This window comes from Kogia breviceps, chromosome 1 (genome assembly GCF_026419965.1).
Source record: "Kogia breviceps isolate mKogBre1 chromosome 1, mKogBre1 haplotype 1, whole genome shotgun sequence".
NCBI lineage: Eukaryota > Metazoa > Chordata > Mammalia > Artiodactyla > Physeteridae > Kogia > Kogia breviceps.
Genome location: NC_081310.1, coordinates 125,349,363 through 125,369,272, shown reverse-complemented (window position 1 = coordinate 125,369,272; position 19,910 = coordinate 125,349,363).

Genomic DNA, 19,910 nt, shown 5'->3' with positions numbered 1-19,910 from the left:
AAATGTATAAAAGCAGCTGTGTTTATGTCAGTGTGCAAAGCACCAGATATATACATTCAGATGCACTCGTCTATCTGGAACCGTGTACCTCCGCTCATCGTTAAAAATTTAGTGGAAAATCATGCATGGGGCATGTGTAATGTGCAATTTTCAACCATATACACATCTCTAAACAAATTTCCTTCAAGCATGTTACTGACATTTGTTCTAATTGAAGATGAAGCCTGGAGAAACTTTGAAGTTTTTGAAAACAAAACAAAGCAAAATACAAGTTGCTACCAGGGGGCACTGGCGCATCTAAAGTGTTCTGGCAGCATGAGAAGTCACCTTTCCTGATATTCAGAACAACCTTCTCTGCCTTTCTGTTCCTTTCCTTTTCTCTTTTTTTCTCTCCTCTCCTCTCCTCTATTCTAAAATGCCAGCTCAAGAGTTAGGTTTTCCCCTTGTTTGCTTTAAATATCATAAATGTGAGACATGACAAATCTTTTCTTCAGAACCTCAGCTGGAACAGCTCAGGCATTAATGCTTAGTTAAGCTGTACCTTCTGCGTAAGAACCAACTTTGGCTTTGTATGTCAGACTAAAACAACACTTCCATCTTGTACTTCTTCAAATACAAGAACAGTTTGCAGGTCTCCAGGAAAATCCCCAGCCTCCATTTTGCTGGCCGACAGTCGAAAATAGAAGGAAAATAAACCCTAACGTTGGTTGGGACCTACCTGTATGCCAGGGACTGTTCTAAACATCTTGAATATCTTATTTAATTCTCCACCTCCCTCCGAGGTAGGTACTGTCACTATCCTCATTTTACACACAAGGGAGGACAAAGAAGTCACTTCCTTAAGGTCGCAGAATCAGTAGGCAGGGGAGCCTACACACAGGCATGTAGGTTCCAGGCCTCGTGGTTTTTAAGAGAAGCTGTAAATCCAAATATTTACAAGTAATAAGTCCATTTTTAAATGTTAGCAGAAAATTCAAATTTTTAAGAAACTGTCAGCTAAACAAAATCCTGGTAGCTGGATTAAGTCCCTGGGCAGCCAGTTTGCCTCCTCTGATTTAAAGGATACCATCTCTGGTTTTTCAGTGTTAGAAGATCTACTATTAATAACTAAGCAGATGAGTAGAAAGTAGGATTTGGAGAGAGAACTCACATTCACATCTGAATTCTATCAATTTCCAGCTAAATGACCTTGAGCAAGTCGTTGCTATCCTCTGAGTTTCAGTTTCTTCACCTGCAAAACAGAGATAATTCCTGCCTTAGGAGAGGTTTTATTAGAATCATGCGAGCTTCACTGTAATATTTATAATAAAGCATTTGTAAACTCTAAGCATTATATAATTAGAAACTAGTGATGCTGTTTTATCATCTCCTTACATCTGAATATAAACAGAAAGACGGGCACATTTACTGAAGGTTAGGCCTTGTGCTAACACGGTGACCTGCAGAATCTTCACCAGCAATGGCCTGCCCCCATTTTATACAGGAGGACCCTGAAGGGCAAAGAGGTTAAGGGAATTGCCCAAGGATGCAAAATTAGTAAAAAGTTCAACTGAAATTCACACAGGTTTGTTTGACTCCGAAACCCGTGGTTGTTTTTCTCCCCGTCATTGACAGTATATAATATATTAAGCTTCTATCAGTTATGCCACTTTTAGTGGGAACCAGTTTACACATCTTGTCAACATGAGAGTTAGAGTCATGCTAGAAAAAAGCTTATGATCAGCAGCTATTGTTGAGGAATGGAAGACAAGCATGATCCAGGGAGTGCAGGCAAGGACAGCGCTGGACGGAGCCCCATCTCCACCTCTTGATGCTGGGCAAAGGGGACGCTAGACGCCTGAGAGGAGAAACAAAGCTCTGACATGCCTGCCACTTGCTCTTGGGAGTGAGCCCCCCAGGTCAGGCTCTGCCCTGTTCCCTGCCCTACATTCAGCCTGGCCTCAGAGCCTGGAGCTGCTGGACCCATACTGGGAAGTGAGGTTAGTTGTGCTGTTTACTAGCTTACTTGCCCAGAGATAAAAGCCACATTTGCACATACCAGCTTCAACAGTCTGAGAGTGATACTTGGACCTCTTCCTGCCTTGTCGCTCTGTGTTATTTCTCAGTTGGTTCAGAACTCAGGCAAGGAAGAGGGGTGCTATCTCATGGTTCCCTGAAGCCCTAGCACAAGGTTGAGGGGATGGAAGAAAGCAAGAGCTTAACTCTCTTTGGCCTTTGGGCAGTCCACTTTCTAGGCCACCTCTAAATGAGTGCAATATCTCCCCTTGACTTGAGAAACTTTAGGATGGAAAAGATCCATTTCTTGAAGACAACGCAAAGCAGCTCCCTACACAAGCCCTGCAGTCTATGGCAACATGGGGAAAATGATTCGGCTCTTCATAAAAGTTGTTTGGTTGGGGGGAGTCCCCTTTAGGGTAGGAGCTTTACAATCTGGGGGTTCTTTTCATGGAGTTTAGTGACCTGTGGGGGAGAGGCAGGTCCTTTACAGCTAATTACTGTTAAAGCTCCGGTTCTAATTCTCTTCCAGTCATTAAAGAGAAAAGAAATTTAACATGGTGGGTGTAACAAATATCCAACCCCGTGGAATTACAGGATGGATGGTTTCCCCAGCAGATTCAACAGTGGTAGTGATAAAAATAATCAATACAAATTAGGGACATGCTTCTGTTTTAATGCACTTAGTAACCAGATCTCTTGTCCTCAAGTAAGTCTAAAGGAGAACTGTGTCCTCCACGCTGACTTGAGTACCGTTGTGAAGGAGGTGTGTGTAGTGTGTGCATGTGTGTGTGTGTGTGTGTGTGTGTGTGTTCCCTTTTCTCTTAGGGATTCTATAGCTTCCTTCATTCTTCACCTCTCTCATGTTACAGAAAGAAGGTAATTTTTCCTGGCCATTTACTAAAGCTCATTAAAGACTGGAGAGAACAAACAATGCTACTCCTCAGAGACTACCATTCAAAGTCACTCTACAATTCTCTGTTCTAATACTTGAGACAAATTAATTATTCCTTAGTGAAAAGTGTATAATTCCTATTCTTCATTTTTGGGGGGTGGGGAATAATAATGGGAAGTTTCTATCTGAGTGAAAAGCTGTCTGTGCTGAAGGGAAATGAGAAAAAATGTGTGTTCTGAGAGGAGTAAAAGCAATTATTCTAATAATAATTCTAAGAATATTAATGTCTTTTTAAAGTAGATTGCCTTCAAATAAACACAGAGGTTGAAGCAATGGGAGGCTGGTTTATTTATTAATCATTCCAAATGTGCATTCTTTTAAATGAACAACTGCACCATCAACTTTGCCGGCACATATTAAATTTAGTTAAACAGCAACTTGCAAATGTCTCAAAACTTTTGTAACCAGAGACTAATTTGTTTAACACATTTAAAAATGTTATACTGATGTAAAACCCCACATATTAAACTTCAAAGGGAAAAGCTCTTGAGAGTTCCTCATTTTAAAGACTACATGCTGGAAATGAGTTGGAGACAAACCTCATTCTCCATTCTCCTGTTTTGTTTTGTTTTTAAATACGAGGCCGTCCCTGGGCCCCCGTCCTCATCCTCAGTGCTGTGTTATCTGCAGAGCAGCAAGTATCTAACTGAGGGGACTGTAGGGCGATGGTTAAGAAAGGCCTAGTGTTTCCCTTTCATCTCTATTAATTAATCCTGGCTCAGTTTGCCCAGAGTACGTTGCTGTTGACATCACCTTTTCCTTACACTTTAAAGAGTCCCGAGAGAGATCGACTGCAGAACAAAACTGGACAAAGAGTACATTTGGTAACCATTTTATTTCTCAATTACCAACCTACACGTATGGAAAAGATTTGCACGCTATCCGATTTACACAACAATTATGCTTCAAAAGTTTAGAAATAAATAACTTTTTTCTTGGACTCATTACCAATTGTAATTGGTGTCAACTAACGAGTTTGCTCCATGGCTTGCCCTTAATTACTGATAAAAGCTAAAGTGCAACTCTAGCCAATCAGAAACTAGTTTATTCATGAGAGTATAGTATTCTTTTAAAAGCTCTGTTTGTCCTAATAAGTGGTTTTCTGTTTGGCTGAAACCTTCCATAAGCCCCCTTAACATAAGCAAAGGGCTCTTAATAACTATATACAGTGAAGGAATATCATTACTGCCCTCATTCAAACAGATGAAACAAAGGGAACGTTTTATAAATTTCAAATGTATACATCACGGAGTTACCAGACCCTGAAATCCCATCCATCTGGTAGGAAATAGATATTAGTACCCTTAAGACTGATATTGAGAATTTGTTTCCTCTTCCTATGTCTAAATTATTTTCAAAGTATCCCCAGCCTTCTGCACCAGGCAGTAAGAAATAGGAGAAACCCAACAGTCATGAGGCATGTTAAATCCTAATGGTATAAACAAGGTTTGGCTCAGTCTAAAATCCCACATGAAAAATAACAGTGTGGAAACAAGAGTGTTAAGAGATAGTATGTGGTGCAATCATGCCACCAGAGAGGCTTTGCCACAGCAAAAGCTTAATTGCAGAACCGTCATTCCAAAGACAGCCCTCTTTGTTGTTGTTTTTGGAAAACAAAATAAACCTCTTCAGTATTATTGGAAATTCTGAAGATCGGTTCCCACTCTTAAAATAATTAGGATACTTTCTGCTGCAATGATCAGAAAGCCCAGTTTAAAGTGGCTAGAACAACAGGGCCACTTATTTCCTCACTTAACAAAAATTAGAGATCAGACGTTTCTGGATTGATTAATTCAGGCACCCACCACCATCGTTCAAGACACAGGTTCTTACTATCTTTCCACTCACTTTGTCTCAGTGTGTTGGTGTCTCCTTTCACGGTCACAAGATGGCTGGGGCAGGTCCAGGAATCTTATCTTGACATAACAAAATCTAAAGGCAGAAGAGATGCTGCTTGTACCATAAGAAAAGTATGATGAATTTAAGTGCTATGTGTACATATTCCATCAAACCAAGAAACATAATTTCTGTATGTCATCTTTCTAATACGGTGCCCGGCAGCTTCCCTGATTATTGGCTACTTCTGTGTAGTCAGTATAAATGTCACTTGACACTGATTTTTCCATTTCAGGATGTACAAACTCTTACTTTATTATTTTCCCAAATAACCACCTCCATTTTTCTCTAACGTATGTGCTGGTAGACAGCCCCACAGTATTCACTTTATAGTTCTCACAACTGAAGGGAAGAGGAAACTGCTTCCCATGCCACCATCTCAATATCCTCCCCTAAATCAGAGTTTTAATACTGGACATCTAGATATGGTTTGATTCCATGAGGCTTGCAGTAGATTGAATCCATAAGGTATTCTGTAAGTGAAAACTTTCTGATCTGTTGATGTTCCTAGCAGTCAACAAAACCTGGGACTACTAATATACATTATGCTTTTGTGAATCTTTTAGATTATTGTTAAATGATGGTCATTTTTATTATTGCTGAGTATTTTTCAAAATATTAATTGCATATTTACACTTTTCAATAACATTTTTAGCATTATTGTTTTTGAAAAAAAAAAAAAAAAAAAAAAGAAGAGATGCTGCTATTTCTTCCACCACTTGTTAAATAAAGAACAAGGAAAGCTTTCTTAGAAATACCCATGGCTAACCTCCTCCCACATCTAATTGGCCAGAACAGGAACACATGCCCTCTCCTAAACCAATCACTGGTAAGGACTGCCTCAGGCTTAAACCAATCATGATTCATGTCACAGGCTGTGCTGGGTCCCAGGTTGTGGTAAAGCTCCTGGCACTTGGATACTTGAACAAAACGGAAAATTTCACTAAAGAGGAGAAAGGGGATGACGGTGAATTATGTGTTGGTAAGGTAAACAGCAGCGTCTATCACCCAATTAAAGAGATTATTATTCCAAGGTAACCACTCTCAATGACTTTCAGTCAAAAGTCAATAAAGGAGAGCACGTCCTGGCATAGGAAAGGGTTGAGACGGCCAGGTGATGAAGTTGGGGGAGTGCAATCTGGGGACCAGAGTCGGCTCTGCCACTAATTTGTCGGTGATCTCTACTGCATCCTGGACCTCTGTGCACCTCACTGACTTCACTCTAAAATGTGGGCGCGGGTGGCACTAGAGTTCCCCTAATATCTCTTCTCACTTCGGAATTGGATGGATTTTCACTTTACTCACTAACATCTGGTGAGTCTCCTTGTTTCTTTACTCTTCAGTTTATGCAAATAGCATGCCAAAATTCTCTCCCTACCTTTAGATATTTCTTATCTGTTAACTCTTTCTCTTCAGCCTAGATTATAAGGACACCAAGGACAAGACATATCTGTATGCTTTGCAATCTCTTGTATTCATTGAGTTATTGCTTATTGAGGACCTACTCAGTGCTGTGCACAGTGTGAAATGCTTGGCTCTCACATAGTGGGCACGCCGTCGTTATTTCCTTATCGGTTTTGCTCCAGCAGCTTTCGCTGTCTTCAGACTTTCTTAAGAGAGACTGTAGCATAGCATCTCTAAGGTAGTGGTATTATATGCATAGTTTATTATGAGGATATGGCCAGGTTTACTCCCACAGGGTCACAATTTTTGTGAATAAGGCAGCACTCCTGCTTCCCAACACCACCCACTCATTTTATAAGCACTATTGCCATATATGGCAGCAAAGTGAGAAGAAGTAAGAGAGGCTAGTTCCCATAATCCGCCTTCTTCTTTGAGCCAAATGACAATGGAATGTTTAAGGAATGTTATAAAGACAAGTGAGAGGATTTTTATATGAGAATGGAGAAACAGAAGCTGAGGGTCCCAGAATTTTAAGGTTCACATGGAGAATTCTTTTGTAGGCGTTTTTAAACCCCTACCATCACATTTCCTCAAAAGTTGGTCAGCAATAACTTTTTAGCTTTTACACATGTGACCAAACTGTGTTTACTCTTCTGAGGTTGACAAGCAGGTGTGGCTTTAGTATTTTAGAGAGAAAAAACCCATGCAGTTGATTCCTTTTTCACTTGGCAGCATCTTTATTTAGTTTTAGAAGTGTTTGGCATGTTGAACTTCTTGAAGATGGGAGTGATTATTTTGCAATTAAAAGTATACAAGTGCCTGACAATCAGTTCATCACAGGATCAATGGCAGCAGCAAGAAGAGCACCAGATCACGTTACTACATGTGCCAAATGTAGTACCAGCTGTAACTGTGATGACGTTTGGAATTTTTATGTAAAAATAAAAAGTATTATGGCAGACACTGTTCATTACTCAATGAACAGCTATTTCCCTACACCAACTCCTCTGCTAATCAAGTCCTGATTTTTTTCAGAACTGAGATCCGTTGATTCCAGGGAAGGTATTTCTTTCTTCCAGCTCAGAGGTTTAATCATGATTGGTCTAGGCTGAGCATATGACCTCATTTTAGCCAATGAGACATAAGAGGGAAGGAAGTTCACTGGGCACTTCTCTTCCCAATAAAGTCATCTTGCCAAATCAGTGATTTTTTTCTCAGTCATCTTAGCTGCTCAGTAGCATTTAAAGATTTTGGCCAATATCCTACTTTGGAACATTTTCTTCTTCACACGGCCTCTGGTTTTCCTCACAGAAAACCAGAGGCCGTGGGGCTCCCTACCGCTCAATCATTGGTCCTTTATTTACCAAAACTTACTCTATATGGTCTCATTCATGGTTTTAATACCTTGTATATACTGACAACTTCCAGGTTTATTTCTACAGTTCAGACCTCTCCCATGAGCTTCAGACTTTCATATCTAAGCTACTTCTCCACTTTATTGCGTGGATGTTAAATGAGGATTTCAACCTTACTATGTTTAGGTCCCCAGTGGAATCTTGATTTACCCCCAAATCCTGCTTCTTTTCCAGGTTTACCCATTTTAGAAAAGGACAACTACAATTCAAGCTTGTGCCAGAAAACTAGAGATCATCCTTGATTTTCTTCTCTCTCTCCAGTTGCCCACACTGTGCACGGGCATACAACCTGTGCTCTTAACACTACCTCCAAAGTATATCGAGAATCTTATACTTCTCACCACTCCCACCATTCACCAGACCAACTTTATCTTTCACTGCAGTCATCTCTCTACTATTCACTGACTTCCACTTTTGCCTCCTATGTCACTTAGAATTTGTTCCAATTCTATTTCTCTCTCACATAAGTTTGGAAGTAACTATTCCAGTGTTGTTTTGGCAACTTCATAGTGTCACCAGAGACCCATCTTTCACCAGGGTTTTTATCTCTCTGCTCTATCTTCTCAGTACGGGGCTTCATGCTAGTATACTGTTTCCATCCTCAAGGTCATCTCATGGTGGAGCTTAAGCCATTAGGTCCACATTTCAGGTCTAAGGAAGGAGGAAATATGGAAGATAAAAAAATGGGTCCTTCCCAGATGAATCAGCTCTTTAAACACTTTTGTAGAAGTCCTATCTCCACTTCCCCTTACATATTATTTATTGGCTACACCTTAGTCACAAGGTCCTTCTCTTCTGGCAAGGGAAGGTTGGGAAATGTAGTCTTTCATTCCAGGTGGCGATGCATGCTGCTTAAATTGGGGCTCTGTTTCTAAGAGGAAGGAGAGAATGGATCCTGGGGTAAACTTGTAGCTGTTTCTACCACAAATCCCTTTCATCAATTCTTCCCCAGTCAATTAAAACAAAATCTGATTATGACATTACCTTGCTTAACAATTTCCAGTGGCTGCCCACTGTACTCAAATTAAAATTTAATGGCTCTGTCTTTCCCTCCAATATCATCTGTTACACACTCTGTCCCTATTATTCCATTCTAGCAACACCAGTTTATATTGAGCATGCCAAGCTTATTCCCACTGCAGGGCCTTTGCATTTGCTGTTTCTGCTGCCTGAAATGTGTTACTTCAAATCTTGGCATGACTGAGCACCTCGCTTCACTCAGGTACAGTCTTGCCCCATTTCCTGATATTACTCTTTAGAATGATGACTTCAGAGCTATTATCATACTTCTGTAGAGCCTAGGAAACATTACTTTTAGAATATCTACCTGAATCACATAAAATACAACCCACAATAAATAGAATTTGGTTGTGCCTATATAAGAAGGGAATTAAACTGCAAGTGTCAAGTTAATCAGTTACCTTTGTCGACATTTACTTGGACGTTTATTAATTTTAATTTTTGCGGTTTTGCTTTTGTAATTTGGAGCCACTAAACATTTTACTCCAGATATCTAACATTTTTTCTTATAAGCTCAAAAACTTATATGCACAGAACATTGTTCCAATAGTCCATACTGAGTAAGATTTCCCTGGATAACTGTAAATTTTACCCCAATGACCACTGAAATTGTTCTGGCTACAGAAACCTCATTTTTTAAGCATCTTAATGAAAATATTATTAATAAAAGTTTTACAACTGATGTTACTTCTACTATGACAGTCTAATTATCTAGCAGTGGTTTAGCGCCGTGTTTCTCAACCTTGGCGGCACTGCTGACACTTTGGGCAAGATGAGTCTTTATTATAGGGGTCTTTCCCTATGCCTTGTAGGATGTTTAGAAGCATCCCTGGCCTTTACTAACTCATGCCAGTAGCAATCCCCGCCTCCCAGTTGTGACAACCGAAAGTGTCTCCAGATATTGCCAAATGTCTACTGGGGGGCAAAATCATCTCTGACTGAGAACCACAGGTTTAAAAACTAAAGTTGTACAAACCTACATACGAATTTATTAGCAGATGCAGGTGGACTGTGGAAGTTTACTTCAACCTGTCAAGCTTTGCAGAATTCCAAGTTTTGAACCTCAGCTTTGACAATGATCTTGAGCAACACTTAACTTTTATGATTCACATTTCTTCAGTTTTAAAATGGAGGCAATGATACCTTATATCAGGTTGTTAACAGGATTAAATGGCTTGCTATATGGAAAGAACTTAGCCCAGGGTCTGGCACATATTGAGAGGTTCAGCGTTCATTATTTCTCCCTCTGATTTAAAATAGAAAATCTGAGTGAAAAACAATATTGTGGCTATTTTTGACATAACCTCAGCATGTGGGAAGGGCAGTCATACAGGGGTGGGAGATGGTGAGGAGGGGGTGCCCTGCCCGACTTCTCAGAAGCAACAGAAGGGAATTTATAGCTGTCATGAATCATGAAAGCACAAAAGAACTGTCAAAGGCACATGCACTCATCACTGTAAATTTTGAAATAGAATCCATGGTCCTATCTGCCTCAGATATTCAAAATATATCTGAAATCCGATCCCTTCTCAGCTCGCCTCTGCTATCACTGTGGTTCAAGCCACCATCATCCTTTGCGTGATTACTGTAAGAACCTCCTGTCTGGTGGCCTCTTTGCTTTTGCCTAAATCCTATGTAGTTTGTTCTCAACATAGCAACCCGAATCATGCTTTTTAAACTGTAAGTCAGCTCGTATCTCTTTTCTGCTCAAAACCCTCTGATAACATCCCTTCCCAGTCCAGGTAAAAGCCCAAGTCTCAGATCCGCCCCAATCAGCCCCAGTCTGCCCCAATCTAAACTCTGATCTCATCTCCTACTACACCCAGGCCCCCTGGTCTCCTTCCTGCTTCTTCTAAAAGACCCAGCACACATCTCCTCAGGGCATTTGCACTGCAGATGCTTCTTCCTGGGATTTCCTATCCCTGAGATTCATGGCTCCTTTTCTTCCTAGAAGTCTCTGCACAAATGTTGTCATTGAGACCTCCCATGACTCACCTACACAAAACTGTGGTCTATCACCAGACCCATTCCACCCGGGCCTGACTGCTCCCTGTCATTCTTACCCTGCTTTATTTTTCCTCACAGCAGTTACCACCATCTAACGTACAATAATCGATAGACACCACGAGGGCAGGGGCTTTGCTTTCTTTGCTGCTCTATGTGTGTCCGGCACACTGAACAGTAATTGGCACATAGTAGGTGCTTAGTCAGTGTGTTGTGAATGAACAAATGAATAGAAGATAGCGAAATTTTCATCAGGATAAAAATAAAAACAAAGAAAACCAAGAGCACATTTGTATAAGTCAACTGATGTGGATCTTTCAGTGTCCTGTCTCTATCAGGCTGGCTCTCCCAGTGCTCTCCTGAACGTTTGTGCATAACTACTGTGACATGTGTAGCTAACATCCTCCTGACACTCCCTCCAAAATATTCATGGACCCTTATCTTCCCAAGAGGTAAGAACATGGTACTTATGATAGGGTGAAAGGTTAGAAATTGATGAATATTAGGGACAAAGAGGTAGATATTCATCTCATTCTGGCTGCTCTACGTAAGGGCTAGTCTACCCAAGTGTGGAGCACATAGAAAGCCAGTTGGATTCTTGGGTCTAGAATTTGCTCAGATGACCTTCCACATGCTGCTGCAATCCGTTCCTCAGGCTCATTATGACATCACCAGTGGCCTGACTCTCTCTCTCTTTCTTTCTTTAATGCCATGTTTGGATGTGCTTGTCTGACGGGTTCCCTATTCTCCCTCGTGCATGATTCTAGCATTCACCCTCTGGCCATACAAGATTTAACTGACATTTGTCACTTTTTTTTTTTTTTACTGTCTAGTGTATTTCCTTCTAGGGTATTACCTCTCTTCCTCTCTATAGATTCTTGGTGGGAGGGGATCTCCAGGGCTTGCCCTCAGTTTGGAAGTTTAGGAGACCACTCCTTCCCCCACCCCCAAGGAGGCAGGCATGTGACCTGAGAATGCCCAATAAATAGGAGGCTCACTTTAGGGATTTTGCAACTTGCATGGGTGGCCCAAGGAAGAATGGGAACAACTGGAGATCACCTGTCCAGGCAGCACCATACTACCTGCTCTGTTCCTGTTAGGGGATCACTGTTGAACTTCCTACTTCACAGCTCTTTGGAGCTCTTCTGGTTCTTGCTTTTTCCCTGACTCGTCCACAGGTCTCCTGTTAATTCTAAGACAGTCTGATATCTTTCTACACACTCCCTTGTGCATGAGTTAGCTATGGATTTCGTTGCTTATAAGCCCGGATCCTAACTGATACACACCCTGATAGTAGTGGGGACTATCCAGACCTTTGCCTCAGGCTCTTCTAGGGAGGGGGATTGGACAGTAAGAGCAAATAGAATAACTCTTAGTAGAGGGGAAGCGGGAGCAACAAATACCTTATTTGGCTTTTTCTCACAGCCGTTGTATTAGTTTTCTATTGCTGCACAGCAAATTACTATAAATTTAGTGGTTTAAAACACTCTAGTAATTTATTATCTTGGGGTTTCTGTATGTCAGAAGTTTGGGCATGGCGCAAACAGGTTCTCTGCTAAAGGTCTCACCAGGCTGAAATCAAGGTGTCAGCCAGGACTGCCATCTTTTCTGAGGCTCAAGGTCCTCTTTTAAGCTCACTGGCTGTTGCAGGATGCATGTCCTTACAGCTCTAGGACTGAAGTCCCTATCTCCTTGCTAGTTGACTGGGGACCCTTCTCAGCTCCTAGAGGTGACCTTCAAGTCCTTGCCATCTGTCCCCTCCTTCACGTCTCTCATATGGCAATTTGCTCCTTCCAGACCAGTGGGAGAACATCTTTTTCAACTTTGAATCTCTCTGACTTCCTCTATTTCTGACCTCTAGACCCATTTTTGAAAGTGCTCAACTGATTACATCAGGCCGACCCACACTTAAGGATTTTACAGGGTGTGTACACCAGGAAGTTGGAATCTTGGGGACCATTTCTGAATTCTGACTAGTACAGCATTCCTGTGAGGATGTCACCTGGAGAAGTCTATTAGTTGGTCCAAAATTATCATATGTATTCAAAGAAGATCAATTCAGGACAGCTGGCTACAGTGGCTAATATCCATGGACAGAGCTTTTGTCCTGTAGGCCATTCCTGGGGCTTGCAGGAGAGCAAGGTATTTGGGGTACCAATGTAGAAAGGCTTATTAATGTTTCTAGAATGATTGAGAACAGTGTTAAGTAGATGATGCCTACTTTTTTTTTTTTTTGAAAAGGATACATTTATTTGTGCATTTTTGCTGTTTGTTTCTTTAAATAGCACAGCCTTTAGAAGGTGCCTTCTGACTGGAAGAATCACAACAAATTTGTTCCTCTAGTTAGAAAGAATGCACTCTCCAGTCATGGGGGTACCAGCCAGTGTCATTCTGTCACCCCACATCCATCAGGAAAAGGGATCCTTCTCCCTCAGCAATTTGGCAACATAGAAACAAAGTAACTACAACACAACAGTGTCAGAGGATCCATGACACCTGCTTTAAAAATAAATTTCCTGGCTTTGTCTTTCCCTTTATTTTCAATAAATGCTCTAGTATTATTGCCACTGCATTAATCTAGCAGCAGGAAACCATTATCCTATGACAACAGCCTCTCCCATTAACATTATCTTTTAATTTTAAGATTGTTTAGATGACTGCTAGAAGCTACTAAATTAAGATAAAATGAAGAAAGAATTATTTTCTTTAAGCCAAGTGTTCAGTCAAGTTACCCACCCCCAATGTTGACTGAGCTGGCAAAAGAGACACCATTACTTTTGTATCAGATTACTAAAGACTATTTGGGTATAAGTTGAAATTTCTAGAAATCTAGACATGCTTTCAATGTCATCTAGGAAATAACCATTAGATTTTAAAGTATTATATATATTGTTTGCTCTATTACATGGTACATTTTAAGAGTTGAAAATATTGGTTATTTTTCTGGGAAGCAATTGTTGTAGTAAATAAAACAATAATGAAATCTCAATGATGGAAACTCAGAAAAGAAATAAAGGAAACATTTGTCTAGTAGAGTTTTTACTCTGAGAAATCATTGAATTTGGAGAATGCAGCAAAAATAAGACAGGAGGAAAATAAACCTCAATTAAAAGAAAGTTGTGATTGTTAGTGATTATTATTTAACGTTCTGACAAATGGACTTTAAGCTGACAGCCATATCATATTAAACGGTATCTGTAAATTTCATATAAAATATATTATAAACAGTTTTTCACATAGTAAGTAACTTGCCTACTATCTGTTAGTTTAAAAAATTCTCTTTTGTTCTATGAGCTGTATCCTAACACTTGAAGATACCCTTTACAGTCTTTCAGTATATCTTCTGATCCATCCTCATCTGTTCCAAAGGTATCAAGCCTTTCCTTCTAAAAGGCAGGGCTGGTACAACTACAAATGAGGAATATACCTAAATAATTATTACAATATTGATATTATGCATTCAACAGTCTAGATCTGTGCTTTCCTATTCCCATGGTAAACCACACAAAAGAAAATTAATAGAAACTGAGTTACTGTTTTATTAGAAATCATACTGAAAAAAAAATGCTTAAGTTGTGAATTCCTCATATTGTTAATATAGTTCAAGTAGGCCATCAATATGTGTCCTATTTACTGATAGGTGCAAAATAGGTGGAGGGAGATCAATCAAAACCCCCTTCCATAAATTACCATGACTTCCAGAAATTATCAAAACTTCGCTGGACTGTCATACGTAGTCTCCCCAGCAATGAGTTATAGTCAATAATTCATTCCCTGACTGAGCTGATAACAGGCAGATATTCCAATAATGTGCCAGGATTTACTACTGGACACAAACAGTAAGTAGAAATTTCAATGCAGCGTTAAATGTTATCTCAGTGGAGAAAAGCAATAAAAACAGGACAGAGAGTGGCATCTGGGTATAATGCTTGGATGTCTTAACCCTCTAATTAGGACAAACATGTACAAAGGTAGTGTTGTTTAAGTTTTCATTCTTTCTTTGCAGCAAATTGTTTCCAGGGTATTGTTCCGTAATGACTTCTCCTGGCCCTATTGTCAGAAAGCACAACAGATGGATCTGAAAAAATACTGGAAAGAAAGTCTATTTTATTCTTGAGTTGCTTTCCCGAATTTTAAAATGGCTTTAATATTTTCCTTTTAAAGGAAACTCTCCCTGCCCCTGCCCCTGCCCACACAAATGATCATCTTAGACTAAAGGTCTTAAATATATTTTCAGTGATTTCTTATCATACAGAGAAATCGACAAATTTACTTTCTCTGTCAGAATGTTTTGAAGCTAGAAAAGAAGTGGTGATACATCAAAAACAATTTTATTATGAAATTTGATTTATGTTGAGAAATATAAATGATGACGTTATAATGTGTACCTCTTCATGGAGGGAACACATTTTAGTCAATTGAGTTATCCAATTTTATTATTATTTTTAAAAAATCCATATCTCGTTGTTCGTTTTATTCTAAAGAATTTATGGCACTGTATAGAATAGAAATATGTGTTTTTCAAGTCTATGGACAGCTATGGATTGAACTCTGCTAATTCCACCAGGGTTATTCATTATAATTAGATGAATAAATATTATCATATTTTCATCAAATTTTTGGTGAGCAAATAGAGACCAGTATTATCCTTAAAAAATTACATTTTATTACAAATCTACATAGAGAAAAAGCTTAATTATATCAATACTATAATTAAAAGTGACACTAACTAAAGAAGCTGTGGTTTGGGGTACTTGAAATTTCTGAATTATTAGCCTTTCTTTTCCCAAGAACAGTTAGTGGGAACATAGCAGGAATGAATTATGCTTTAATGCTTTCGTTTCTCTATCAATAAATGCTCATTTCCATCGTCTTGGAGAGGAACAGTAATTAATGTTAAATGGAATTGCTATTTTCTACTGGATTTATAATTTTAATATATACTCTTAGTAATAACCACCTCACATATACACAAATGGCCCAGTCATCTACATACCCTCTTTTGTAACTACTACAAAATTTAATTTATCCATAGTAAGATTTAACTCGACTTTAATAAGCATTGCCTGTGGGCCCAGCAGACCATTCCGAAGACTCTAATGAACAAATAACATACTCACATATATAGTCTCATAATTTATTTGCAATGATATATGCAGAATATCACTTGTGCTTGAATATTATTGACAAAATTCAGTCCTAGCAAGAGGCAGCAGGCGTAAGCCAAGTAATTTTTCCTATAATATCACCTCTATGAAATATATTCATAGATCAAGATTTGCTGATAGTTCTGAGGCAGATTTGGGGAATTTTTAAGGTCCTGTTCCTACCCTGATAAACATGTATGAAGAAAATGAGGCATTTCTTGTCACTATAATAAAAGTGGCCTTGCTATGTCAGACAAAATAATGTGTCACAGATGTATTTTCTTCTTTCCCATCATCTTTTCCACCTTTCTCATCATTTCCAGGAGTTTCAAATGCCCTTATCAAGTAGAATAATTAAAAGCAAAATCTACTACATTGTAAATTATATTTCTGATCACATGGTATCAATGCTGTTTCCGTTTCCTCAGTAATATTCTAATTGTTTTATTTCAATGAAATCGACTTTTTCACTATGCTTTTATATTACCCTATAAAGGAGAGGTTAGGATAGAACTTCCTAAATACTGATCAACATAATTTGGTGGGACATTTACCAAATGTAGACTTTTGGATTGCTTTAAAAAAAAGAAAAAGGAAAGAAAAAGATGTTCTAAAAAAGCAACAACCTACCCCTTTATCACATGAAACATTTAGTGAGATATTTTTATAAGAGATTTTGAGAAATACCAACAAAAGGCAGTCAGTGAATTTAAAGTATTATCAATATTTAAAGCCAAGATATAGTTATTTGAAGTATAGTCTTTTAGATAAGTTGAGTTCATTCTGAATCCTTAATATTTTTTAAAAACAATTATTTTATTGAAATATAGTTGATTTGCAATGTTGTGTTAATTTCTGCTGTATAGCAAAGTGATTCAGTTATACACACACATATTCTTTTTCATATTCTTTTCCATTATAGTTTATCACATGATATTGAATATAATTCCCTGTGCTATACAGTAGGACCTTGCTGTCTGTCCTTTCGATATATAATAGTTTGCATCTGCTAATCCCAAACTCCCAATCCATCCCTCCCCGACCCTGCTTCTCCTTGGCAACCACAAGTCTGTTCTCTATGTCTGTGAGTCTGTTTCTGTTTCATAGATAATTTCATTTGTGTCATATTGTAGATGAATCCCTATTCTGAAATGCTGCAGCAGTCTCTCCGACTCTACCACTGTGCAGTACCTCTCCACCCCCCAGCCAACACTACCACCACAAAAACTGGCAGGGACCTAAGTGCCATTCCTCCTCCTCTTTCCTCATGACATCTGTTGGTAACTATCGTTGCTTCTTCTTCTCTCCACACCTTTTATATTTTGGAATTGTTGCCCCAGATTCAAGCTTTTCAGATTCACTTTGGCCGAATCTTTTGATTTCAAGGGATCTCTATGATGGCAGCAATAATGGTAGGCAGATTTTTTTTTTTAAATGCCTTTCTAAAAAGACTGCTTTCAAAAGCAGTTTTGCATTGACTTTAAAAGGTTAAAGTGGGGCTTCCCTGGTGGCGCAGTGGTTGAGGGTCCACCTGCCAATGCGGAGGAGGCGGGTTCGTGCCCCGGTCTGCAAGGATCCCACATGCCGCGGAGCGGCTTGGGCCCGTGAGCCATGGCCGCTGAGCCTGCGCTTCCGGAGCCTGTGCTCCACAACGGGAGAGGCCACAACAGTGAGAGACACGCGTACCGCAAAAAAAAAAAAAAAAAAAAAAAAAAAAAAAGTTAAAGTATATTTTTCTTGAGAAAGAGCTGGGGCACGTTGACGTGGAAGCTGCCATATCAGCATCAAATAATCTGGCCTTTCTCAGGGCACAGAAGGTGACACGGATCTGTGTGGAACCTCTGGCTGTCCACGGGAGATTCTCAGAGAACTGTCACTTGGAGAACGGAAAAAATGATTGTGATTTGAGGACTTAAAGGAGAAGAAGGGAAGGTATGGACAAATCATTTTGGGGTGAGTCGGGAGAATGAGGGCTTGATCTAAGATCAATATGGTTCCTATATTTAATTAGGATTCAAGAAAGAAACTATTTGAGTTACTCTTTCTTTTCCAAAGCACTGTATTCTTATTTCTCATTGTCGGTGAGTAGTTAAATGATGAGCATATGACATCAGCTGAGGTTTCTTGAACTGCTGGGCACACTATAACACTATTATTTTGAATTTAGTTAATTTTACTATATACCAGAATTACCTTGAGCACTTTTTTTTTTTTTTTTTTTTTTGCGGTACGCGGGCCTCTCACTGTTGTGGCCTCTCCCGTTGCGGAGCACAGGCTCCGGACGCGCAGGCTCAGCGGCCATGGCTCACGGGCCCAGCCGCTCCGCGGTATGTGGGATCTTCCCGGACGGTGGCACGAACCCATGTCCCCTGCATCGGCAGGTGGACTCTCAACCACTGCGCCACCAGGGAAGCCCACTTTGAGCACTTTTATATCCGTTTGAAGAACATCTGAATATAGAACTGCCTTACCCATAATGAACTTGTATTTACACAGTTTTTGCGAGTTTAGCATCAGTGGAAATAAAAGATTAACATTGCTACCTCATTCAAGCTGGCCCTTTCAGACCACAATCGCTACCCAGATGAGAAAGGACTGCTAAATGAAAGGAATGCAGAAATAAAGACTACCCAGAGGTGGCGCTGTGGTTAAAGTACACCTGAATTTTGATTACAGTGAATGAATTTATTTCCTACCCCTCTGAAGAGAGACTGTTAGCCATTACCACTTTTGTGTTTCTATAATCACAGCATCAGCAAATAAAGGTCTCCAGTAACATACTCCCACCCACTGCAATCTACAGGGACATGTGTAAAGTCCTCACTCCACAAACAATCAGAGCCAAAACACTGTAACTACCTTCTAGGCCCCTTTAAGCCTAGAGATCTATACTGAAAGTTTTATCCATCCTTCTCTCTTCTTTTACTTCCATAAAAGCTACAATCCTTTGGATACTCAGTGATATCCGATGTCTGATTTATTTTCTAACATTTCGTTTTAAAATAAAGATTTAATTTCAGAGTACATACTTTGGGAAATAACTACCACAATTCATTCCAGACCTATGTATTATGTGTTCTATAAGAAAATCATTTTTTAAAGAAAGGAAAAGTAAAGACGATTTGGCTTAATTCCTTCATTTGTGGATTAGAAAATGAAGGGCCAGAGCAGGAAATTTACTTGTACATGACAAATCATAACTTAATTGCAGCTCACTAAGATCTTGTGTCATCTCGTTTTGATTATTATAAATTATTAAAAACTGAAGCTGACCAAGGGAATTATTTGTATTATTATCTGTATTATTTGTTTATGGGGTTCCTTTCCCCTTTTGGTTTAACTGAGTTTTCTTTACCAGACTTCAAGGAACATTATATGTTTTTAAGTTGGCTTTCTTTAATCACACCCATCTGCAGCTGTTTTCTGTACAGACTATTTTAATTATTATTATGGTTTTAATGATTTTTTAAAAGTTTTTCATATGTGCACAAAGTGACTTGATCATAAAAATGCAATTTTAAGTTCCAATCAATAAAAGTAAGCCATTTAATTTCGAGGTGCTAGAAATATAAAGAAAGGAGTATTCTAACTGGTATTTAAAAATGTCTTCTGCTTGATATTGTAGGCAATGACTATAGTTTCTTTTACAGCCTTAATGTTGATGGTTTGAAAGACAGAAATCTCCCAAACAGACACTAAAACCATAGATGTTTAACATCTGCACTGTCTAGCCAGATTCTTCTGCAGGTTCCTTTCCTCAATCTAGCAGTACTGTGCGTAATACAGTATGAATACTTGTCCCACAAGGCTGGTTTTACTTAATGATACTCAGCAGAAGGGCTTTGCACTTTCATAATTTCCACCAGAAAAATCTCTCTGGAACTTACTAATAATAATCAGAACTAATATTAGCCTCAGATCGGAGATTTATTAAACCTATTTGGCAGAGCAGATAAAGTTGAAGCATCTAGGCTGAGCTGCGGCCCTGGAAAGAGATACTCAGACTACCACCCTAATAGCATTCCTCAAAACTTGATTTATACTAGAAGTAACTTTTCTTACTCTCCAGAGGCT